This window comes from Caloenas nicobarica, chromosome 15, assembly GCF_036013445.1.
Source record: "Caloenas nicobarica isolate bCalNic1 chromosome 15, bCalNic1.hap1, whole genome shotgun sequence".
In the NCBI taxonomy this organism is placed as follows: Eukaryota; Metazoa; Chordata; class Aves; order Columbiformes; family Columbidae; genus Caloenas; species Caloenas nicobarica.
This window is the reverse complement of record NC_088259.1, coordinates 16,137,077-16,158,161: the sequence shown is the minus strand read 5'-3', so window position 1 is coordinate 16,158,161 and position 21,085 is coordinate 16,137,077. Positions and strand designations below refer to the sequence as shown.

The 21,085-nt window shown below is 41.9% G+C and overlaps 1 long non-coding RNA gene across 2 annotated transcripts in view; it reads right to left on the bottom strand.

Annotated features, from left to right (window-relative positions):
* Positions 1 to 21,085, bottom strand: part of LOC135994870 (uncharacterized) — a 156,318-nt gene that overhangs the window by 93,296 nt on the left and 41,937 nt on the right. For both annotated transcript variants that reach the window (XR_010607049.1, XR_010607048.1), the window contains exon 3: positions 5,448 to 5,583. This is a non-coding gene — a long non-coding RNA (uncharacterized LOC135994870). The remainder of the gene's footprint in view (positions 1 to 5,447; positions 5,584 to 21,085) is intronic.

Here is a 21,085-nt window from a genome sequence, read left to right as displayed (position 1 = left end):
AAACGTAACACAGACTGAGACATCAGAACAAATCTCATCAGCGGAGTACTAACCTTGAGAGCTGAAAGTATGAGTTAGTTTGAAAACTGCTATGCATTCAAGTAGTGAAAAGACAAACACATCAGAGCAAGTTAAAATACAATTGTTACATTTTTCAACAGGGAGAGGATATGCTTGTCCAAAATCTAAAAAGTTAAAGTAGCTCCATTTAGAGCTAAATTCCATTTCTAACCTGATCAGCAGAAACCGCTGCTGCTGGCACACCAAGCCCAGGTGCACTCAGGGCACCTTCTCTGACAAGAAATGTGGGTCAGTGACTCCCAGTCACTAAGCACGACAGCCCTGCTCCAGGCCGGGACGAGGGACGAGGGATGAGGGACGAAGGACAGGCATTCGCGTCCCAGGGCACGGCACTGCCAGGACAGCAAACCACCTCCGTGCTTCACACTGGCTTAACCAGCTGAGAGTTTGAACAGGGCAAAAGTGGGGTTCTTTCTGTTCCAAGTTTTGAGCTTTTATGGTTTGTGCATTCAAATCTTCTCTACTAACATGAAAACTGATAATTCTTATACGGCTGGAGAAGTTCAAATAGAATATGAAATGTGGAAATGCTGACCCTGCAACCTCATCTTCCTTGGCCAGAGGTCAGATCCCCACTCACAAAACGGGCCCCAGCCCCCAGAGTGTACCCCAGGACAAGTTTTGTGGAAGCCAAGCACAAAGACAACCCTTCTGGCAACGCTGGAGAGACTCCTGGTTCTGCCACCGCTCCCCACCTTTCATAAGCCGACTGCAGTCCAGCTCACGGTGAGACTGCAATACAGTCAGACTCACTTTTTTCTGTTCCAACTTGTAAAACACTCTGCACTGGCCTCTTTGATAAGACAAGAGTCAGTAGGTGTTATTCTGTAGAACATTTTATTTCTTCCTGCACTACCACATAGATGGATTGCTTACCACAAGCTAAAGCAGGAGAGAAGTGTAAGTCCACTCTCTGAAGTCTTCTTTAGAAATAATAAAGGTGAGTTTTCCTTCAGAAGAGAGTGACACAAGAGAGAAGGTCAGTAAACTTAGCAAAATGAAGAGTGAAAAAGAATATGATTCCTGGCTATGAATACATCAAGAGGAAAATAGGAAAGGAAGGAAAAGAACAGTTTAAGCTAAATATTAGTCCTGGCGTAAGAGCAAATAGGCATGAACTGACTACTAATAAACTAAGGCTGAAAATTAGAAGGCTCCCAATCAATCCAATAACCTGATTCTAGGGCTAACCAACATGGTAGCAGCAGAGACCAAAACCCTAGTTTAGGAATAAAAGTGTTAAAGAAGCGAAAACAACTGCATAACATGATCCTTCTGAGAAGGCACTTAGTCAGCATCCCAAGCAGTCCTTCCTAGGCCTGTATTTCTGAAAGTTTCCCTTTTCTTTTTAGCTGCTTTAGCACAGCAGACAAGCATTTCACTTTCATTTCACTTGCAGTAATGTTTTCATTTCTGAGACCAAAGAGGAAGAGGAGAGGTTGTGTTGCAGCGCCGGGGCTGATACGAAACACTCAGCCAGTTTGGCTTCTATTCCCACCTCCTCAGTCTCTCACTCACTAACTTCTTGCATGATACTTGATCATTCTGTTTCCACCCGTTTTGACTCAGTTTATACCAGGTCAGACCTAAAAATAGATACACACCTTTATTATTTCTACTTTAGGAGTGCTGCAGAGCCAAACACTACATTTCATACGGAATACAATGCCCGTCCTCCAAAGTATTTATTACTAGGTATATATAATAAGCAAATATTGGGACTAAGCATAAGTCAGAAGTAGTTGATCCTGATCGATGTGATGAAGCCCCTTATTAGCGTTTAAAAGATCTTTAGGATCTTTGAATCCCAGACAAGTGACACCATTGATGCAGGTTAAATTATCTCTACAGGGCCTAAGGATGCACATATATAGCACTAAAAGTAAAAAACTAATAGTAAATACAAAACCATGATAATGCAAAGAGTACAAAAGTCTGAATTGTCGAATCATAGAATAATTTAGGACGGAAGAGCCCTCAGGAGGTCATGTAGTCCAACGCCCCCACGTGCAGCAGCCCAGCTCGAGTCACACTGCATAGCACACGTCTCCGACAGGGCAGTCACGCCACAATACACTTTTTCAATTCTACGATTGCCAAAAAAGTACAGTTCTGCTTGGCCTCAGCAACTCCTCAGCCAAAGTTCCTGTGATATTCACTGTGATGTTCACACAGACCTCTGGGTTTCCCAGCTTGGTAGAAATTAATTTCATTTGAATCTTGCTCTTAAAACCATTGGTTGTCCTATGATAATTATCAACATGGAACCCCATAGGAAGATGCTGCAAAAGGCCAGTCAGATTAGTAGTATCAAGCTGCGTTAAAGAACAGCCAACCCAGCACATCATTACTGGTCACAGCAGAGATTAAACAAACCTGCTTGGCCTCTTTCCCCTTTGCTTTGTACTGATGTTCACAGATAAACCTATGCGGGAGAAGCTGGAAAGAACTGAATGTCCTGTGGGAGCTCTTATCAAGACTGGGGAGTGAACAGCGAATAACCACTCAGCAAGTCACCTTCTCAGTTTAAAAAGCAGCCTGTTGTTTTAAAGTATGTTAGTCATCAACAAATTGGCTGGAATGTTCTTCATTCCCTCAGTTCCCCCTCTCCACTCTCCCTCTGCTGGGATTAGTTAGCTCGTTTTCCTTATGCTTTTTTTATAGACGATGCCAAAAAATCTTTTGCCTGTTTTTAGAATCTAACTTGTGTCATCTTGTTTGGAAGGCTAACATATGTTTGTTGTAACATACGTCTGTTCTTCCTCCTTTGAACTGTAAGCTCTTGGGACAGGGACTTTTTCTCACCCAGTACGTGTCCAGCACCAGCACAACCATCTTCACCAGCGCCTCCCCCGTTCCTGGCACACACCCCGGAGCTCCAAGCTACACAGTGTTTGCTTCTGCAGTCCTTCCCCACTGGGAACAGGCTCAGCTCCTGGCAGCTGGAACCTGATCAGAACAGACCATCATTCAGGTCAGTCCGGGGTGTCTCAGGAGATGTCTGGCTGAGGTGCGGGATGGAGCTCTCCCGCTGTGCTCTTCTCTCTACATTCTCACCCGTGCACAAAGATGCAAAGATACGTTTCCCAATATAACGCTCAGACACATTTTTTCATGTTTCTGTTATTTACAAATAATAGTGCACATGATCTACACAGGACAGACTGATTGAGGCCTCTCTTAAAATGTGGATTAAAAAATATAAACATCAATTTCTGACACACAGCCAAGCTGACCACAAACAGCAGAACAGACCCTACCCCACTGCACTGCCATCGCTCCAGTAACAGTGATTCCAGTATCAGCTTTGCTATTCCCAATTCATTCTGCCTTCAACTCCACAGCAGTAACACCTTCTAGCCTTCCTTTATTTTTTACAATTCCCTTCCCTTCTGACCTTCTTTCAGTTTAAGGCAGAAGAAACTAAAACCTCATTTTTTCTGTATTCTGTCAGGATGCTAGGATGCCCTACATTGTTAGTAATTACTATTATTAATCACGTATAATTTCAGAAGTACAGATGTGTGCTTTGCAAGTACAAAACATGGAATCAGTTGGGACAGTAGGAGGTAGGAATTTAGCATACACCTCTACTCAAAGTTCATATAATGGGTAATTCTTCAGAATAGCTTCTCATCAATACCACAATCACTGATAGATACATAGATAGATAGATAGATAGATAGATAGATAGATAGATAGATAGATAGATAGATATGTTGGGGTTTTTTTTCTAATTTTGCCAATGTGGTTATAGCATTTGACTCCAACTTGATCTCAGGATCAGCTCCTCTTAGGGAAAATGCCACCACTGCCCTCTCCTGTCCTTTCCTTGTCTTCTGTTTTCATTCCTTCTTTTCCCAATTTTTCCTTAACTCTGGACCTATAATCTTCTTATGGATGTGACACAGAAAAATGCCTAGGAATTTTTTTATGCACTCTTCTTTGTCATATTTAGATTCAAGACACAAATTGCCTCTTTTCTGCATTCATTTGTATGGGACCCAGCACAAGAGCTCTTGCCAAGGGCACTGACAACCAGCAGAATGTGACACCCCCTCCTGTGCCTATAGCACAACCTGCACAGCTTGCCAGCTCTCGCTTCTCACTGCTGTTAAAATAAGTTCAATGCTATAAAGCTAGCAGCATTAGGTTGTTGTTCTTCTGCCATTTCATACCAATATCTACTCCTGAAAACCTCTTTACTAGATCACTGAAGAACTGTGGGCAAGCCTGTGTACTTTGTGGAGCAAGAAGAGCATTCTAATGGTGAAGACAAGTTTTGGGTGGCATCCCCTCTCCCACTTGAAGATTTGGGTCTGTGCTGAACACTGATGAGTTTTGCTGGTAAATTTAACAAGTTATGAAATCTACAACAGGTATTGATAGCACAAAAATCTGAAAAATCATAGGCTAAATATGCTGTGAAATCAGAGGCCAATGCGCACGCAAGGATATAGGAAGTGATCGCAAACACAACTGAGCACACACACAGCTAATTCTGAATCCTTGCATGGACAAAGGGCCTCAGATACACAAAATCTGGGAATCACATCTAAAACTGGGCCCAGAGCTGTACACATGTACCACAGAGCGTGTGCTACTCCTGCCCACTGGCTGCTCTGCTGAAGAGTTTCCCTAAAAGTACAGAAGTCTCAGACTCAAAACTTTGTTGAAGAGAGAAGTTGTTACACAGAGACAAACTGTTTGGAATAATTAGGAAAATATTAACCAGACATAGTAAGACCAGAGACACATTTTGTCCTGTGTAAAAACGAGACACTTCGCATTTTGGTCTAGCCCTCTCCAAAACAGTTGAGAAATAGCAGATTCTGCATTCCACTACTATGACATTGACCAATAAAACAAAAGATACGGGTGTGAAGAATGTATATAAAGATATGTCCGTCCTGTCTGTGAAAGGCTGGACAAAATAACGTAAATGTTAATTCATGCTAGGACCAAGTGGAGGTCAAGACATGCTCTAAACATCACACGCTTTAAGAAGTCATTTCACCTGAAATGTACAAATGTAATTAACCAATAAGCTATTTATATTTATTCCCAATTTCATAAGCAGGAGTTACTAAAGAGGAAAAAATGTCAAGAGACCATTTGTGACCACATTAACACCAAAGCTCGATATACAGGCAGAGAGAAGAAGACGGCTAAATTTGTAACCATGTTTCTGGGAAAGGGAAGGACTCAGAGCACCACAGGCGAGATCTGGGCATGAAGACCGGACATCTGGGCACAGTACTCACCACTACCGCACGGGTTCAGTTCCCATCAGTGGTACTTATTGGCTAGAAATAGCGGGGAGCAGCAGAGAAAAGGTCAGTCCAGTGCACTCGAAGGACACTTACCTCTGCTTTGTCAGGTACCCGGATCCCGAGTCTTTCTTCATTTGGAGAAGCAGACACTGGTAAACCCTGTGTCCTGTTCCAGGTCCGAGGGGGACGGGCGCCACTTAGGAGTTAATAAGGCCTCCAGGGGCAGCAGCTGTGAGGACAAGGACAAAAGCAGGGAGAAATTAGAGAGCTAAGTCCCTGAGGCTACAAAATACATATAACAACAATGAGATGCTACTACCTGATGCAGCTGGACACCAACCTATCCTCTCTTCTCTGGACTCAAAATAGAATTGTAAGTCAGAGAATAAAGAATGGAATTTTTTTCCTTTTTCTTTGGGGAAACCTTGTCATCCAGGCTTGGCCATATTGTAACAATATGAAAGTCCATGTCAAAGACGATGCCATATTTTGTGACATTTTAAAGAAAAATCATAATTTGAAATGGGGCCACTGTGTGAGGCTCAGGTGAAGACAGAGCCATATGAAACAATCTTAAAAGATCACCTGCTCTTAGCACATTGTTTTTACATCACTAGGTGATATACGCAAAGTAAAGGGAACATAACAGCAACTTTATATAGAAATCTTTGTGACTCGTCTCCCTGTTATCTGACATTTGTATCTTGTAACATTTCTGTCACATCTTAGATCTTGCCCTCTGCCTACGGCGATTTAGCTGTTTGCACAATGAGGTAAAATCCTATAGTTTTGGGGGGGGGGAAAAACCAAACTCGAAACATTTTACATATAGAATCAGCCCAACCGATTCTCCTCCTGCTTAATTCTTGTAGTGAGACAGACAATGAAGTCCCTAGTTCACCATAAATGCCACTAAGACAGCAGCAGGCAGCCAAACTCCTGTCTCCTCAAGGGTCCAGGGAACAATCCAGTTCTCCTTCAGCTGCGGGTGATCAGCTTCGCAGGTCTCCTGAAGTCCCGGCCAGCCCAGGGCAGCAGCCTCCAGCCCAGCACAAGGTTCTCTGAAGCAGATTATAGGTCCAAAGCCAGAAGGGAATATTCTGGTTCTCTAATTTGACCTGAATACAGAGGCTGTAATTCTTCCTAAGCCTAAACTAACAGATGCATTCTTGAAAGGTTATCTAATCTTACTGTAAATGTTCATAATATGGTGAAGGTGTTGCTGTGCCTGATAAACAACTGCAGTGTTTAATTACCTTCACTGCTAGCAAGTTGTATATTATTTATTTTAAGGATTTTTTTTTTTTACTTTTGCTTCTAGCATGAAATCTTGTCATGCCTTTGTCTGCACAACTGAAACGCCCTGACTATTGCATGTCTTCCATTGCAAATATCTACACAGGGTGGTCAAGCAATTTCTAAATTCCTTCCTTTGAGATGAATTTAGCTTCCAAAATTTGTTTACCAGCTACTGGATTGTTTTTGTCTTTTCAATCCCCCTTCGGGATTTTGCATCCTGCTTTGAATAAGCAGACATCAGAACAAGACATTGTGTTTAAATAATAGCATTATTAACATGGAATAATTTTCATTTTTCTGGAGGTCTAATGGCTTTGTAAGCCATGAACAACTGTTCAACTTAAGATGGTAGCCTGGCTTTTCAGTCAGTCCTGTTCCCTGAGCCTGTGTGTTTAAATGATGTTGTTCTGGGGAGGTTTTTCTTGTTTTCTTTTATTCTTCTCAGACTTTTTCATGTGTGCGCTATATAAAGAGAGTCCTCATGAAAAGCTGGAGAACAATCTCCCTTGGCTTCTCTCTAGTTCCTAGACGTAAAAGCAGTGTTATTCCATAAAGCTGATGAATAATCTTTGCCAGATTTTTCCCAATTAGAGCCTATCAGTCTTTATAATGAAGCTTTTTATTCGTCCATAAACGAAGTCCAATTATAGCTCACTAGGAAAAAGGAGGGACAGGTGCTTCTGCATTCATTATATGAATACTAGCAAGGTGAGAGGGCTTTGTTTTCAACAGTCTTAACTCTGTGTATGGCGCAGCTGTGTTGCAGTATGATAACTCTGGACAACTGACCCAAGGGCGATTGATGAACTGACCATGCCCACCACCTGGACAGAGAGCATACCCAATCGTTTCTAGTGCAATATTTTCCAAGAGTTTCTGGCACCATATGAGGTCAATATCCGTGCAAAGGACGACTGAAAACATCAACAGGGCAGTTAGAAAGTTCTGCTGCTGCAGTCGCCACCAAGCTCTTCATCACCGAGCGGCCTCACCGCTGCCGTCGGGGGGCTGTGCCCTCCCCAGCGGAGCAACGCGGGTGCCGGGGCACAGCCGGGGCCCCGGGTTCACGGCTTGCCTACGACTGGCCCGGGAGCGCATTTCCTGTGCTCCAAGGGCAATATTCTGAGGTTGTTTATTAAACACATTGTAGCCAGAGCGTTTTGTATCTTAGTTGTCCTATTTCAGGTGTCATATTTATTTCAATGGAGATCGTTCCATTTCGAAATTATTTTCCGTTAAGATACGTAGTTACAAAACTTTTTGTGACTATCTTCTGTTCTGTCACTGAATGTGATTCACCACTCTGCTAGTACAGGCCATGATTCATTTGGTCTGTGTTTTTTATTATGAGTTATTTTAGCGGCTTGGCTGTCCTTAATCCATTGGGATTAGATCTGATTACAGAACTAATACACTGGATAACTATAACCTGTCACATAAAACAACAACTAACCCTCATATTGGTGGTGTCGTATTTTATTTCAGCTTATTGAAAAACTACAGTGCATTTTTTCTCACTCTGTGTGTTGTATGTGTCACGGCGGAAATCAAAACATTACATTGCAAGTGCTATCAAAACAGAATTCTTCTTTTTCTTTCCTATATTCAGAAAGAAAGTTACTTCACTGCAAGTGGAAAGTGTTCAGTGTTTCTAAGGTGCAAGGCCACAAGCTGGTATTACATACATCAAAATCAAAATTTCCCAAGTTACTATGGGACTACAGCGGAGTTGCGTGCTAGCCTCTTCATCTGGAACCACACATCTGGGACACAAAATTAAAACCAGAATTTAAGCAAGTTGTAGCTCCCCAACTGTGTAGCTAGAATTTCCAAAGCGACAGGATGTTGCGGCATCTCCCTGAAAGCTGTCCCCACCTTGCTGATAAATTACTGTTCCTGTACATTCCATCCCATGATGTCCAGTAGTTTGACCAAGAAAATCACAGCAGGGTAACCCAACTTGGCTTCTGGTGACTACAATAAAGGTCGCTAATCACTGGTTGTGAATGCGCACGTCAAAACATCTACTACATACGACGTTTGTGTGACTAGGTTTCTCCTTTTGAAGAAACTAAATACAGATTTAAATGTACTGGGTACTTTATTGAGGCAAAGTAAAAGTGTTCTGAATCAAAAATGGCAATGGAATTGCAAACATATAGCTGTTCCCACTGATATGGTTGGATTTCTGTTCCTACTGGGTGAGTAAAAGAAGCAGTAAAAGGGAAGGGGTGATGTGCAGGCAGCTCATACGTTGTTCACAGCCTCCTGGCCAGAGTTTACGCACATCATCAGAGACTACAGGACTCAGCATTCTTTTTTTTAATGATAAAATCTAGAAGAGGAAAGTGATAGATTGTGTATTTACTTACCTTAGCAAGGGTCTAACAGCCTGGCTTACCTGCTTACCTGCTCAAAACAGTCTGTAACAAAAAGAACTGCTACTCTAGCCAACACACTGCTGCAACTAAGGAAGGTGTTACGCTTCATTACACCACATCAGGGCTCTGGGCTCTGTAAAAGGTTTGGAGCAGCCTAGATTGCCTTTGACCAGGAAGCCTCAGGAAGGGACGTCTGTACTGAAACGGGAACGGAACATCTCAATAGTTTCATAATTGTGACAATCTACTTAGAAGCTTGAGCACTTTCACAACAGGACTTTGAAATGTGGGCCAGAGAGAGAGATACCAGGTTAGAGGTAACTATTGTGTCCCAGCTCTTATAATTTCAAGTTTCTAAGAAGCCATATTTTTTTGATAAACGATACTGGTTCAGGAGGAAGCAATGTAACCTTGCAGATCGCATACCAGTGCGGAAGTTGGGAGAGATGTAGGTTTACGGCTATTGCTACCACTGAGCACAACTGAACAAGTCTCCTGCTTCTGCAGCCCCGTTTCCTCTCCTAGTATTCTAGTAATGAAACAGATGATTGTTTCTTACTCAGTTTCAAACAACGACGAACCTCCTGCCTGAGGACAGTCCTGCCTGGATCAGCTGGGGACTCGTTGGCATCAGAGGACCACTGAGTAAGTTCAATACTAGAGAGGTTTTGCTTTTCTTTCTTGCTGGTAGCCCAGCAGAGGCAGCTGCTCTCCCCACAGCAATAGGCAGGGTACAAGCCGAGTGAGTTTATCCAAAACAAACAACATTTTGTAATACAACACGCATAAGCTTCCCTTTCTCTTGCCTAATAAAGCAAGCTCAGACTTCATGAGGTTTCCCACTCTTGCCAAAACAAGGTGTTTATACCGTCAATGTTTTCATTTTGTGCAGAATAATGGCAAGACGGTTAAGAAAGCATTGGACTGAAGCATTGTATTCCCTTTCATGACATGACCTGTGCACTGTAGCGTCACACAAGAGCCTGTAATTCCTACAGACTTCCATATGAAAAGAGAATTTTAAAAGAATCTTCCCATCCTGCCAGCACTCTCGGCAAGGCTAAGGCGTTATTCAGAGAGGAAGCACACCCATAGAACAGTCAAGGGATATTGGGTTTAATCCTGCTTCTGCCATAAACACTCAGTGTGACTCTGGATAAGTCATTTAAATCTATTTTTAATTCAGTTTGTTATGGACTCCTGTGACAGCCAGGATCTGTTTGATTTGTTTTCAGTTTATGTGTTATTTTCCTTTAAAGAATAAGTGACTAGGTCTGAAGAAATCCCGTGGAGGGAGCAAGAAAATGCTTCTTCCCTTGAGGAAAAATTGAGGCTGGTCTGGGTCAGAAGCTTCCAGACCAGAAGAAAGAGCATGACAGACAACTGGGAGCGAGACAGTCCCAGCAAGGAGCCCCGCGCCCGCGGCGCCAGCACTGCCGCGCGGGGAGCCGCTGGGCAAGCGCCCGCGCTCAGAGGTGCTGGGACCAGCGCGGCGGGGCCGCTGCCCGCACAGCGCGCAGGGGGCCTTGGAAACAAGTCCTTTTTATTTCTATTCTGTCTTAGCTAATTATTTGGAGTTTTCTTCATTTAAAATGTTAAGTATTTAAATTTATATTCTAACACAACTTGGCTTTTTTGGATTTCTTTTGTTCCCATTAGTCTGGGTCACTTAGTAACAAGTTCAAAAAAGTTGCCACAATTTACAGAGTAAGTCCAAGGATTCAAGAGCATTTGAGCAAGGTCTGAGTAGTGCAGATGAAAGAGCCTGACTCCTCTGGCCTCTGCCTCTCTGGCGGGAGTACAAACACTCAATACTGTTCCTTATAAGAAACAGGAGTTTGTATCATGATCAGAGTCTTCAGTTTTGCTTTATTTTCTCTGCAACTGTTGATCATTGGTGCTGGTTTTAATTACTAAGACGACATGAAAAGATTGCAAGCAATTTCTGACAGAACTGAGTTGGAGCTGTGATGGGGTCTGTGCAGGCTTTATCAAGCCTTGTGTCATTGCTCTTTTTTCCCTTGCTCTTGAAGCCGATGGACTTCCAGTAAAACGGCTGGAGCAGCCAGGTACGGCTGCCTTCTTATCAGCAGTGACAGAAGCCACCCTGTTGAAAGACCTAACATAATTAAACACTCTAGACATGCAAAAAAATAAAGCATTTGTAGGCCAGCTGATGCTAAGAAGTATTTCTCCATGAACTTCAAGTAAATATGCCTATTTAACTGCCCGTGTGAAGTAAAATCTAAATGTAGTCATTTTAGGTGAAAGAATGTAGGCTAGAGGGAAAACTTTTGTAAATGCGTAAAACCAGACATGCCCACTAAAGTAATTTGCAGCATATAATGGTGAACCGCAAAACAGTCACAGCAGTTTACATATGAAGATATAACCTGAAGCATAAATAGTTTGCAATAACAAAGAGAGCTGATATCATGCCTATGTCAATATTCCTAGAGGTGTTGGTCCAGCAAAGAAGAGAAACAAATTGAAAGGAGATGCTGACAGCAGAAAGCATCAAGGTAGAGTTATCCAGAGCAAAAAGACAATTTGACAAGTTTTCATCACTGATGCCAATGCCAAAAGAGTCATCATGTATGAAATATTCAAAATAAAAAAGGCCGCATCTTGGCTATCCAATGATAGTACATTGCAGGGAAAGAGCTCTGTTAGGACTAACGGTCAACCTGTATTACTAGATACTTCATTTCACTGAATTGCTTATTTTTCTTTCCCCAGCTAGAATATCACTCTAGCTACTAAAACCTTTCTTATTCCAAAACCCAAACACAAAACAAACATGATTTCACTACAAAAGAAAAATCACACTGTGATAATATATTTTTTTTTATATTCACTTGCTCTAAATATTCAAAGAAACACATTTTATTTTCCTAAGAGTTCATGAAAAGATAATACAAATGGATTTCCACATGGACAAAGATAATTTCTAATTAGAAGTAACTCAAAGGTTTAGGATAGCCTGTGCTAGGTTTACCATGTGCTTAAATCTCGCTGAAGTGAATTATATATAACTGCATTCTTAAAATTAAGCACATGATGAAGTGCTGTCCTAAGCAGCTAAGTACACACTTTGGTACTTTCCTGAATCCGGGCCACGGTCTGTGGGATTTTCTCTTTCATCAGCTGGTTCATAAAAAGGTGTGTACACATAACCGAACCTTCCCCACTGACAGATCTGTCAGCAGTTATGAAAACTGGTGTGTAACACTTTAGAACACCTGGATAAATAATCTTGCACCGTAAAACCCTTCAACTGTTTTTACTTCATACACCACATATGATTGTTTATTTTCTTTGGCACTGCCCTGATTACAGTGGAATCTTGCTATAAACTAAGAGAATAACACTTAACTAGGTTAATTTTTTACTGAGAACTGTTGTTGGTCCAGAACTGAACTAGCTTTATTGTTGAGTTCTTCCAGAACTCAGAACGTCGTGGCTTGTGTCCTTTTAAATGACCATGGGAAGCCATACGCCATGGGGACTCTGTGTTGCAGGAATCAGCAAAACCTAAAGTCAAGGTACAAATCTGGACACACACAACACTACTGCCACTATTAGTTACTGCAGCGCCACTGCTTTGTCAAGATCCTGGTATAAATCAAGTGAGAGACTTAAAAAATTAATTTTGCTCCCTAATACAATCTAATAAAAGACAGAGGTACATGTGAAGCTAGAAGCACAATGTGTTGCAGAAGTGTGATTAGTTCCAGAAGGACAGGGAGCAGCCCTGTGGAAGGGAAGCAGAACGGCGGCTTCCCCGGCTGCATCTCTCCTGCACCACTTCTGGAGCACGTTCGCTCCAGTTGTCTATGAGGAGTGAGTGGGAGTGTGTGTTTGTGTATCTACCACATCTGATCATATTTCCATGGTTAAGGTACTTAACATTATATTAAGTATAAAATTAAACTACTGTTTTCTCTCCACTCTGACTGGTTTTGCTTTAATTCTATTCAATTCAATTTAAGAGAACTTACTGTTTCATCACTTGGATTCTAAGTACCCGAATAGTTTACCTGCATATCCTTCATCTGGAACTATCAAACTCTAAACTATCTCGGCTTCCTCCTCGGTGTTTAATCTATTCGCATGTGACTGCCTCCGACTTCTTCTGAAGTTACTAGCGCAGCTTTAATGAGCACAGGATTTGTATTTTAACTAATCACACAAGTCACCCTTTTTGTAGTGCCAGAGATATCATGCAGATCACAGTGGGACTGTAATTTTTATTGCCATATTTTCCTTTATTATAGAAATATCTATATCTATTTCCTTTTCCATTTTAAACTCCACTTTACCTTGTTCTGTCCTCCCTGACTGAGGCTAATGAAGCCTTATCTTAATATTCTTGATCTTGAATCACTTCTTATTCAGTGCAGATTCTAAAGTTACCACTTCCTACACACTGAAAATAAGACCAGGCCATGTTTGCTTTGGTAACTGGCACAGATTTTGTACTGTTGTATATATGTACATAATCGGCTTTTTCCTGCTTGCCTGAGCAACTTTGCGAGGGATCTAAAGAACTGAACGGAAATAACTACGACATCAGCTGTTACGTATCCCTCAGAGAACGTTAGCCAAAAAATCACGGTAGCTGAATAGACACTGGACATCTCCCAGTCCGGGCCAAGTGCCATGTCAGTTATTAAATCATGTGTGTTGAACCATCATTCAGTCATTTTCAGGAAACATGATGTAAGGCACAAAAATGCCACATGGCAATAAAGATTATGTTAATCCCTTAGTGTTTGGTGTGTGAGACAGTTGCAAGTGATGTATTAATATATTACGTTGGAAATTCCTGGTTTTCAGCAGAAAAAGATTGCAAAATCCTCAATTTGGTACTGACTCAGATTTTGAGCCAACTATAGCAGGGAAGTCAGCATCCTTTAACAGACTAAGGGCTGTTTGCTTTGTGGCAGACTGGATTGCTGCATTTTGTGTTGCTACTCAAACTGTAATTCGGGCTGCCTTCTTCAGCCAGCGCTCAGCTGTACCGCGAGGATGAACTGTCCACGACTGTCATTCACTGCGCGCAATACAAGCCCTACACAATATAGTCTAAGCTAAAACCTAATTTTCTTCACTTTTACAAGGGAACTTTCTCACAAAGTTCTTGCATGCTTGGTTATCTGACTCCTTCGACGTGTGATAATGATACACCGAACAGCGGAATACATTCTTAACTGGAGTAGATGGACAGTTAAGCTGCTTAATATTTCTAAACAAATAAAACCACAGGAATTGCAGAGGACATCTGCAGGTTATGTCGCCCATTCTCCTGCTCAAAGCAGGACTATCATCAGTGCCAGATCAGGTTGGCTGCAGTTTTGTCTAAGTCTTGAAAACCTCCAAGGATGGAGATATCACAGCCTTTCTAGGTAATCTGTTCCTGAGCACCTTCTGGGCGAAAAACTTTTTAACATCTCCAGTTTGAACCTCCCAAGCTACAATTTGTGATCATTTCCTCTTGCTGTGCTGTCTGTCAGCAGAGAAGAACGTGCCTCTGCCATCATCACAATTTCCCTTCCAATAGTTTTAAGCTGCTATGAGATCCCCTCACTATCCTCCTCTTTGTCAGGTTCAGTTGATATACAGTGAATTAGCTTTGCAGGCAAGGACAGGGAAGTCATCTAAGTGTCTTCTCTGCCCTTTGTACAGTCAGTATAATTCAAAATATGGAAACAATAATGAAATAAAACATGTTTTGTGGGATTAACGTGAGCAGCCAGACATACTGCCCCTAGGTACGCATGGGCTGCATTGTAAAGAATGATCAGCAATTATAACGCAACCAGGCCTAGCTCAGGTTTAGAGCAACAGAAGGACGCTTTCATTTGTTAAAATTATTAGTGGGAAATCTCAGCTTTGATAACACAGCGTTTTCCAATGGTACCCGGCTCTGGCCTGTGACAGTGTACCCTTCTCCCGCTGTACACCCAGCCCGCGGTCCTGCAGTCAGACACGGACAAAAATGGTAGCTTGGGTCTGAGGTTCTGCCGCTCACAGCTTGAAATACGATGTCCCGAGCAAGCCAGGAAACCTTGAGCAGAAGCTACACCCACTGTGACTCCAAAGTCAAGCAAAAGTAACTGCCCACCACACACTGCAGAGCCCCAGTCAGACCTAATGACCCTGTGGAAGTGGTATGAATAAGGACCAGCTCTAATTGTGTGAATTAAAGCTAGTGAATGAAACCACAGCAGGGGCTGTTATTTCTTTCTCTCTGTTAATCTGAAGTATTTGGCAAACTCGATAGAGCCTGAGAGATTAGGAAGGCCAAGAAACCATTTCCTTTTGGCGGCTAAACTTACTGAAAAGCATTTCTGCATTCTTCATAGAAAGCGTGTGAGCAGTGCTTACTGGCAGGTTACTAAAAGTCCCCCAACATCACACTTGCTTCATTTCCTACTCGCTCCTTTTATTCACCAAAGTTTCACACTGAATGCTGACAAAGAAACACCAAAGACCACAGAAAAGGAAAAAACCAGATCTTAACATCTGTAGCCATTCACACAGCATAGAAAGAATAACCTTTTTAACCACACCAGGGGGCTACGTTAGATGGCATCAGTCTTTCTATTTTATGCACACAGTTTAATAATGAAACTAACTCAAAGTTTACATTATGCTTGCAAGAAAAGGCTATTGCGTTATTAGCTCATCTGATATACCTAAGTCCTGTTTAGAATTTTTTCAGGTGCTTTTTAAAAGCCTGAACACTGTGAATACCCTGTGTAATCAGGCACGATAAAATACCAGCGGGTTAAGACTGCACAGAGATCTTCTTCAGCAGCTGCCACAGTTTCTTGAAAATCATTCAGTTTACCAAAAAAAATTATCATTTTTTCTGCAGCATATAGTGCAGTAATCTCCCGCTCTAGCTTTCTGTGCAATCAATCTACACCCCTTTCAAAATCCTTTTTTCCGTACAGCAAGCATTAGAGTGGGACTGCTATTAGCAGAACAGCCAGGGCTGGGTTCTGGCCGTAGATCCTACATTTTTCTGGCACATTGGTATGAAGACAGCAGTAAAAATTCTAGCTCCTCAAATCCGCAAATGATTTTGTAACATGAGAAGCAAAATCAGAGCGGAACATCCAAAGAAATGATCTCAGGAGAACTCAGCTGCATCATTCCATGTCTTCACAAGCATTTTATCATGGAATTCATTACATTCCAGGTTTTTACACCACAAGTGATCTGAGCTGATACTTAGAATATTTGAATTTTTTTCAGCAGCAGCACTATTAAATGTAGGAGCATCAAAATAACCAACCAACCAAAGAAACAAAAAAATGGCAGTTGCTGCGTAGAAATAAGTGTACTGTCATTTCAAATGCACAGACAAAGTGGCTGTTAATGGTAGATATGAATTACCCCACAGAAATACATATCATGGCTTGCTTTCTGATTAGAGATTTCTTAGATCTCTTATTCTTTTACGCAAGATGGAAACTTGACTAGCCCAGGTAAAATATTTTAACTTCAAGTGACACTGCTTTCTCCTGACTACAGTCTATTGTCACCTGGTTCCAAGTTCACTTCTAAGTCGGTGTTCCATTTACTTTGCAGTTTAACAGACAAGGATTCGTTAGGCTCCTCCATACTAAACTTTTCAGTCAAACTGCTTTCTCGTTTAGACCGGGGGAATAACAAAACAGGAGAAAACAAACAGACCTGTATAAGGGGAGAACATACATTTGATATAGATTCAACATGCTACCATCATAAATGAAGGTTACAGGCCAGTATTGGATCATGATCCACTTTATCAGGTGCTCTACAAACAGGAGAAAAAAAAAGTTTTCTGTCTCCAAAGAGTTTATGACATAAACCAGCGTCCAGCATGTGGTGTCTGCGCGGCCCACAGGGACACTGGACCTCGGGAGAAGCTGCGGCGGGACGGCCTCTGGCAGGGCGACTGCCGGCCACAGCGCTCGCCGGGCGCTTGCTGGAGGTCGCTGCGCTCGCTGACAGCACGCGGGTGGGACGGCTGCTCTGTAAACACGTGCACAGGAAACTGGGCACTTCAGACACACCACCGCCTCAGAAGATCTCCTGACCACAGGGAGCACCATAGGATAGAAAACCCCTGCGATGGAGCCCGGCTCTGCCACCAGAATAAGTACCTAGATCCTCAACCAGAAATCGCTGAGCTTGAGCTGCCCAGTGAGCTGAAGCAAGAGCTATGGCTAGAAGTATAGTGGCACAGAAGGGAACACGTATAATACTGAGGACAATGAAAGCGAAGGTGTAATCACCTGTTCTGCAGTCGCTAAGAAGTCTGAGAAAGAAACATTCATTTTTGCTTTACATAAGAAAACCCCTAAATCTCAGAGTTTGTTGTTGGTGTTGTTGTTGTTTTCCTAAATATTTGGACCAAAATATCATTTTAGAGATGAAATCTCAGTTCTGCAATCATAAGTGACGCATACACAGCCACAATGTGAGAGAAGGAGGCTGCGTAAGAGGAATAAAAGAACAGGAAGGGTGAACAAGAGCATCCTATGTAACTGCATCATTATCATGTCATCAGGAAAAGGAAAGGACCAGCAGTTCAGTCTCCTTGGAGAAGGGAAATGGTGCAAATTCCGTTCAAAGTAACGACTGGTAAAACACGGCCTGGTATCAAGTAAAGGAGTAGGTACTTGCACTTGTATTTTATACATCCCAGCTGAGAAGTGGAATGAATGGATTGTACAGTACAGGGGAAGATAAACACACAAAAGCAAACACTCCCCTCTTAACTCTCTCATTCTCTGTCAACTAAAGGTTCCATGAAATTCTTCAGTCGTCTTAAAGATAAATACACATTTTAAGCTAGAGTCCGATCCACAAGAGTTATACTAGTAAGTATTCATTATTGCACTTCTGTAACAGATCAGGAGAATGCCTTTCATTCTGGAAATACTTTACATCAAAGGTGAAAGCAGCCAAGTAGATCCTCAGCTAGAGTAAGAACACCGTGCTTCAGCAAACTTAATAGGGCTACGCTCCTTGACTAATGGAAAATCTGGCCACAGCAAAGCTACAGTTGAATAATAATAAGATTATTTTTTTTATACGAGCTATGAGATGACTGAGATCATGATCTTCTTTCTAACAGATAGAAGGAATATTTAAGGATACATTTGCAAAATGAAGCACGCAGGCTGATGAGCTATTCCGTGCACGTGGAACAGCCTTTACGATCTCTGACCTTCACTTTCAGTGCCTTCACCTCGTGAAGTGCTGCTGCTACCTTAAAAGATATATATATAATATTTTATATGTGTAAGTCAGTCAATGCTAAGGAAAACCAGTGCATGAAACCAATATAGCATCAAAAGAACTGGATGAAGAATACTGATTTCTCTGTTATTGCAATGCTGTACTGTAAATTTTGCTGAAATATTTCAAGGATATAACTTTTTTGCTTCCATATTGCTGGAAACTAAAGATGTGAAAGATAATTGTGCATTTTGTGCATATTCATGTGAAGGGGTCTATGCAGAAAAGGGAACCCTGATGATCCTGGGGTTCTAGACAGCCTCATCAATCCTGGAAAGTCATTTTTCTTTATTTGTTTCACAGGAAAACTGCGGCAAAATATTTTCAAGACAAAAGGCTCTATTTTTGTCGTTATCTAGGTCCAAATAGTATGTTACACAGTGTAGGCTTTTAGCTTTTGGTGCGAAATATTCCACATATTTCATAAATGTAAGTGACAAAGCACTGTACAGGATCATGCTCTAAGTGCTCCAGTAATTGTGCTGCTACTATCCAGCCTTACCCTTTGTGTAATTCATTTAAAGATTGTTTTCCAAGTACTTCTTGGGTCATTACTATAACGGGTGAGAAATTCATTAGAGAGTAAATTCTTATATGTGGTTGCTGAGTTTGGGGTTTAGCTGTAACTAATCGTAATCAGCTGAACAAGACAAAACCAGTATATAATGCAAAACAGAGCCTGGCGATGAGGTAACAGGCAAATATAAAACCAGTGTGAAACTGAAAACCTCCTGCCAGACAAAACGAGTTGAAAAAGGGTTAAACAGCAAAGGAAATGTTGATAAGACTCATCCCAAACCTGGGGGTGGGGAAAAACTGCTCAGATTTTTGCTGCAGATTCTACCTGGATGAGTTACTCACAAATCTCCTGTCAAGGGCTATTGAAAGCATTCTTAGAAAGCACCAAATGCAACCGCTAAAAACAAAAGGACTAACAATATAATTGGGATCTAAGATTTGCTTTCACCTCAATTAACTGCCCTCAAGTGAAATTCTGAAGAAAGACACTATTTTCTGTGCCGTATGCTATGTAAAACTTGCTTGCCTGCTTGCAAACCTGGCAAACCTAGTTACATGGAGAGAAATATTTCCAGAGGTTCTGCCATTGTCCTGTGCCGGTTCTATCCATGTGCCAACAGGCTAAGTTCTTGTGTCTCCTTCAGATTCTCCCCTACAACACATGCTCTGCCCTCCACATTCATGTGAGTTGCTACATCTTTCCTTTTAAGAAATTACATCCTTCCTTTTAAGAAATTTTTGCTCAAGCGTTGGCTTGTCAAAAAAGCACCGTTTAGAAGTACGCAGTCCGTTATAAAACCACTGCCCCGTAACACAGGGTTGCATCTTTCAAGTACGATGCTCTTCAAACCAACCTCTTCTTCCCCGTTTCTGTTACTGGTATTGATTCAGGATGTGGTTTTGCTCTTATCAATTCCTCCATCCTATTACGTATGGTCCAACCGGTCCTCTCCCGTTGATTGTTCATACGACCTTTACAAAAAGGTTTTGCTGACAGAAGAAGACCTTTCAGTGTTCTCTCTGGTCACACCTATGTGGCCTTTCTGTCTGCTACTATTTTATGATCTGCTCCAAATAAGAAAGATATTTGGTTCTCCGACCATCAGCCTTTTTGTCCCGGTGCCTCCTGCCACTGCCAGTGCTCCTATACCCTGAGAAAGGGATTCCTTCTTGTCTGCTGCACTTTCATCATTAATCTCTTGGATATATTTACTGTTGACTCAGCCTTATGTTTATCTTATTGAACATGGAGATCTGTTTCTAAACTCAGATTTCCCCTCGAGCTGTTTCCCTCCCTTAAAAACTCCTTTCCTCTTCTCAAACACCGGCAAGAACGCCCACTAACTATTCTCTCTGATTTCATGCTGAGAATTTTCTAATGGTGCATTGCAACCACACTTACTGTTTGCACAGTCAAAGGCAATAGATGTGTATGTCAACAACCATAAACTTCAGGTGATAACATCTTTTTATTTTCACAGTCTTCTTATCAACACACAGTATTTGTCTGCTGACCTCAGAACTGCTTTATTGTAAACCCCGGCAGTCGGTCACATTTCTTCGTCTGGTTTATGTTTATCGTGCTGCTGGAATTGCATTGCAGCTGGCTCTGAAATTTAGCTAGAATCACTCTGGTCATGGATTAAAGAACAGAGCTGCCAATGTAGGACTAATACCACTGACACCTTTGTTTGTGTTCTGTATTCACTGGCAAAACCTCGGGTTTGTTAAAACCATATTACAGATAGCTGCATCTTCATGGGACGTTCCTGGATTCTGGGTCATTGTGCCTGCTGCTGCTTTATTTCAGGTGAGGCTGCTGTGGCACTGGGACAAAATATGACAGAAAATGATGATTTTCCACACATTTTGTATTGCTGCTGATGAAACAGACATTAATATTTTCACTTTCTAGGCTATTTTCTATGGCACGCATGCTGGAACACAGTAGATGCTACAGGATGAAGCCCCTAAAAGGTCCTTACTGCAGTAAGATTCACTGAGACCAAATCTTACACATGCAGTTGAAATATCTGTACCTAACTGTCTAAGGACTTGGCTGCAATTATACACCAAGATAAACAACAGAACAGGAGTCTGAGGGTGAACATTTTGAACTTTGGAAGGCAGCGAAGCTGAAACTTGGGTATATAACTAGATGTAACGTCACCACTTGGGAACAGCTGCAGAAGGCTGGAAAGTGGCCAGTGGCTGTAAGCTCGGTAATTATAG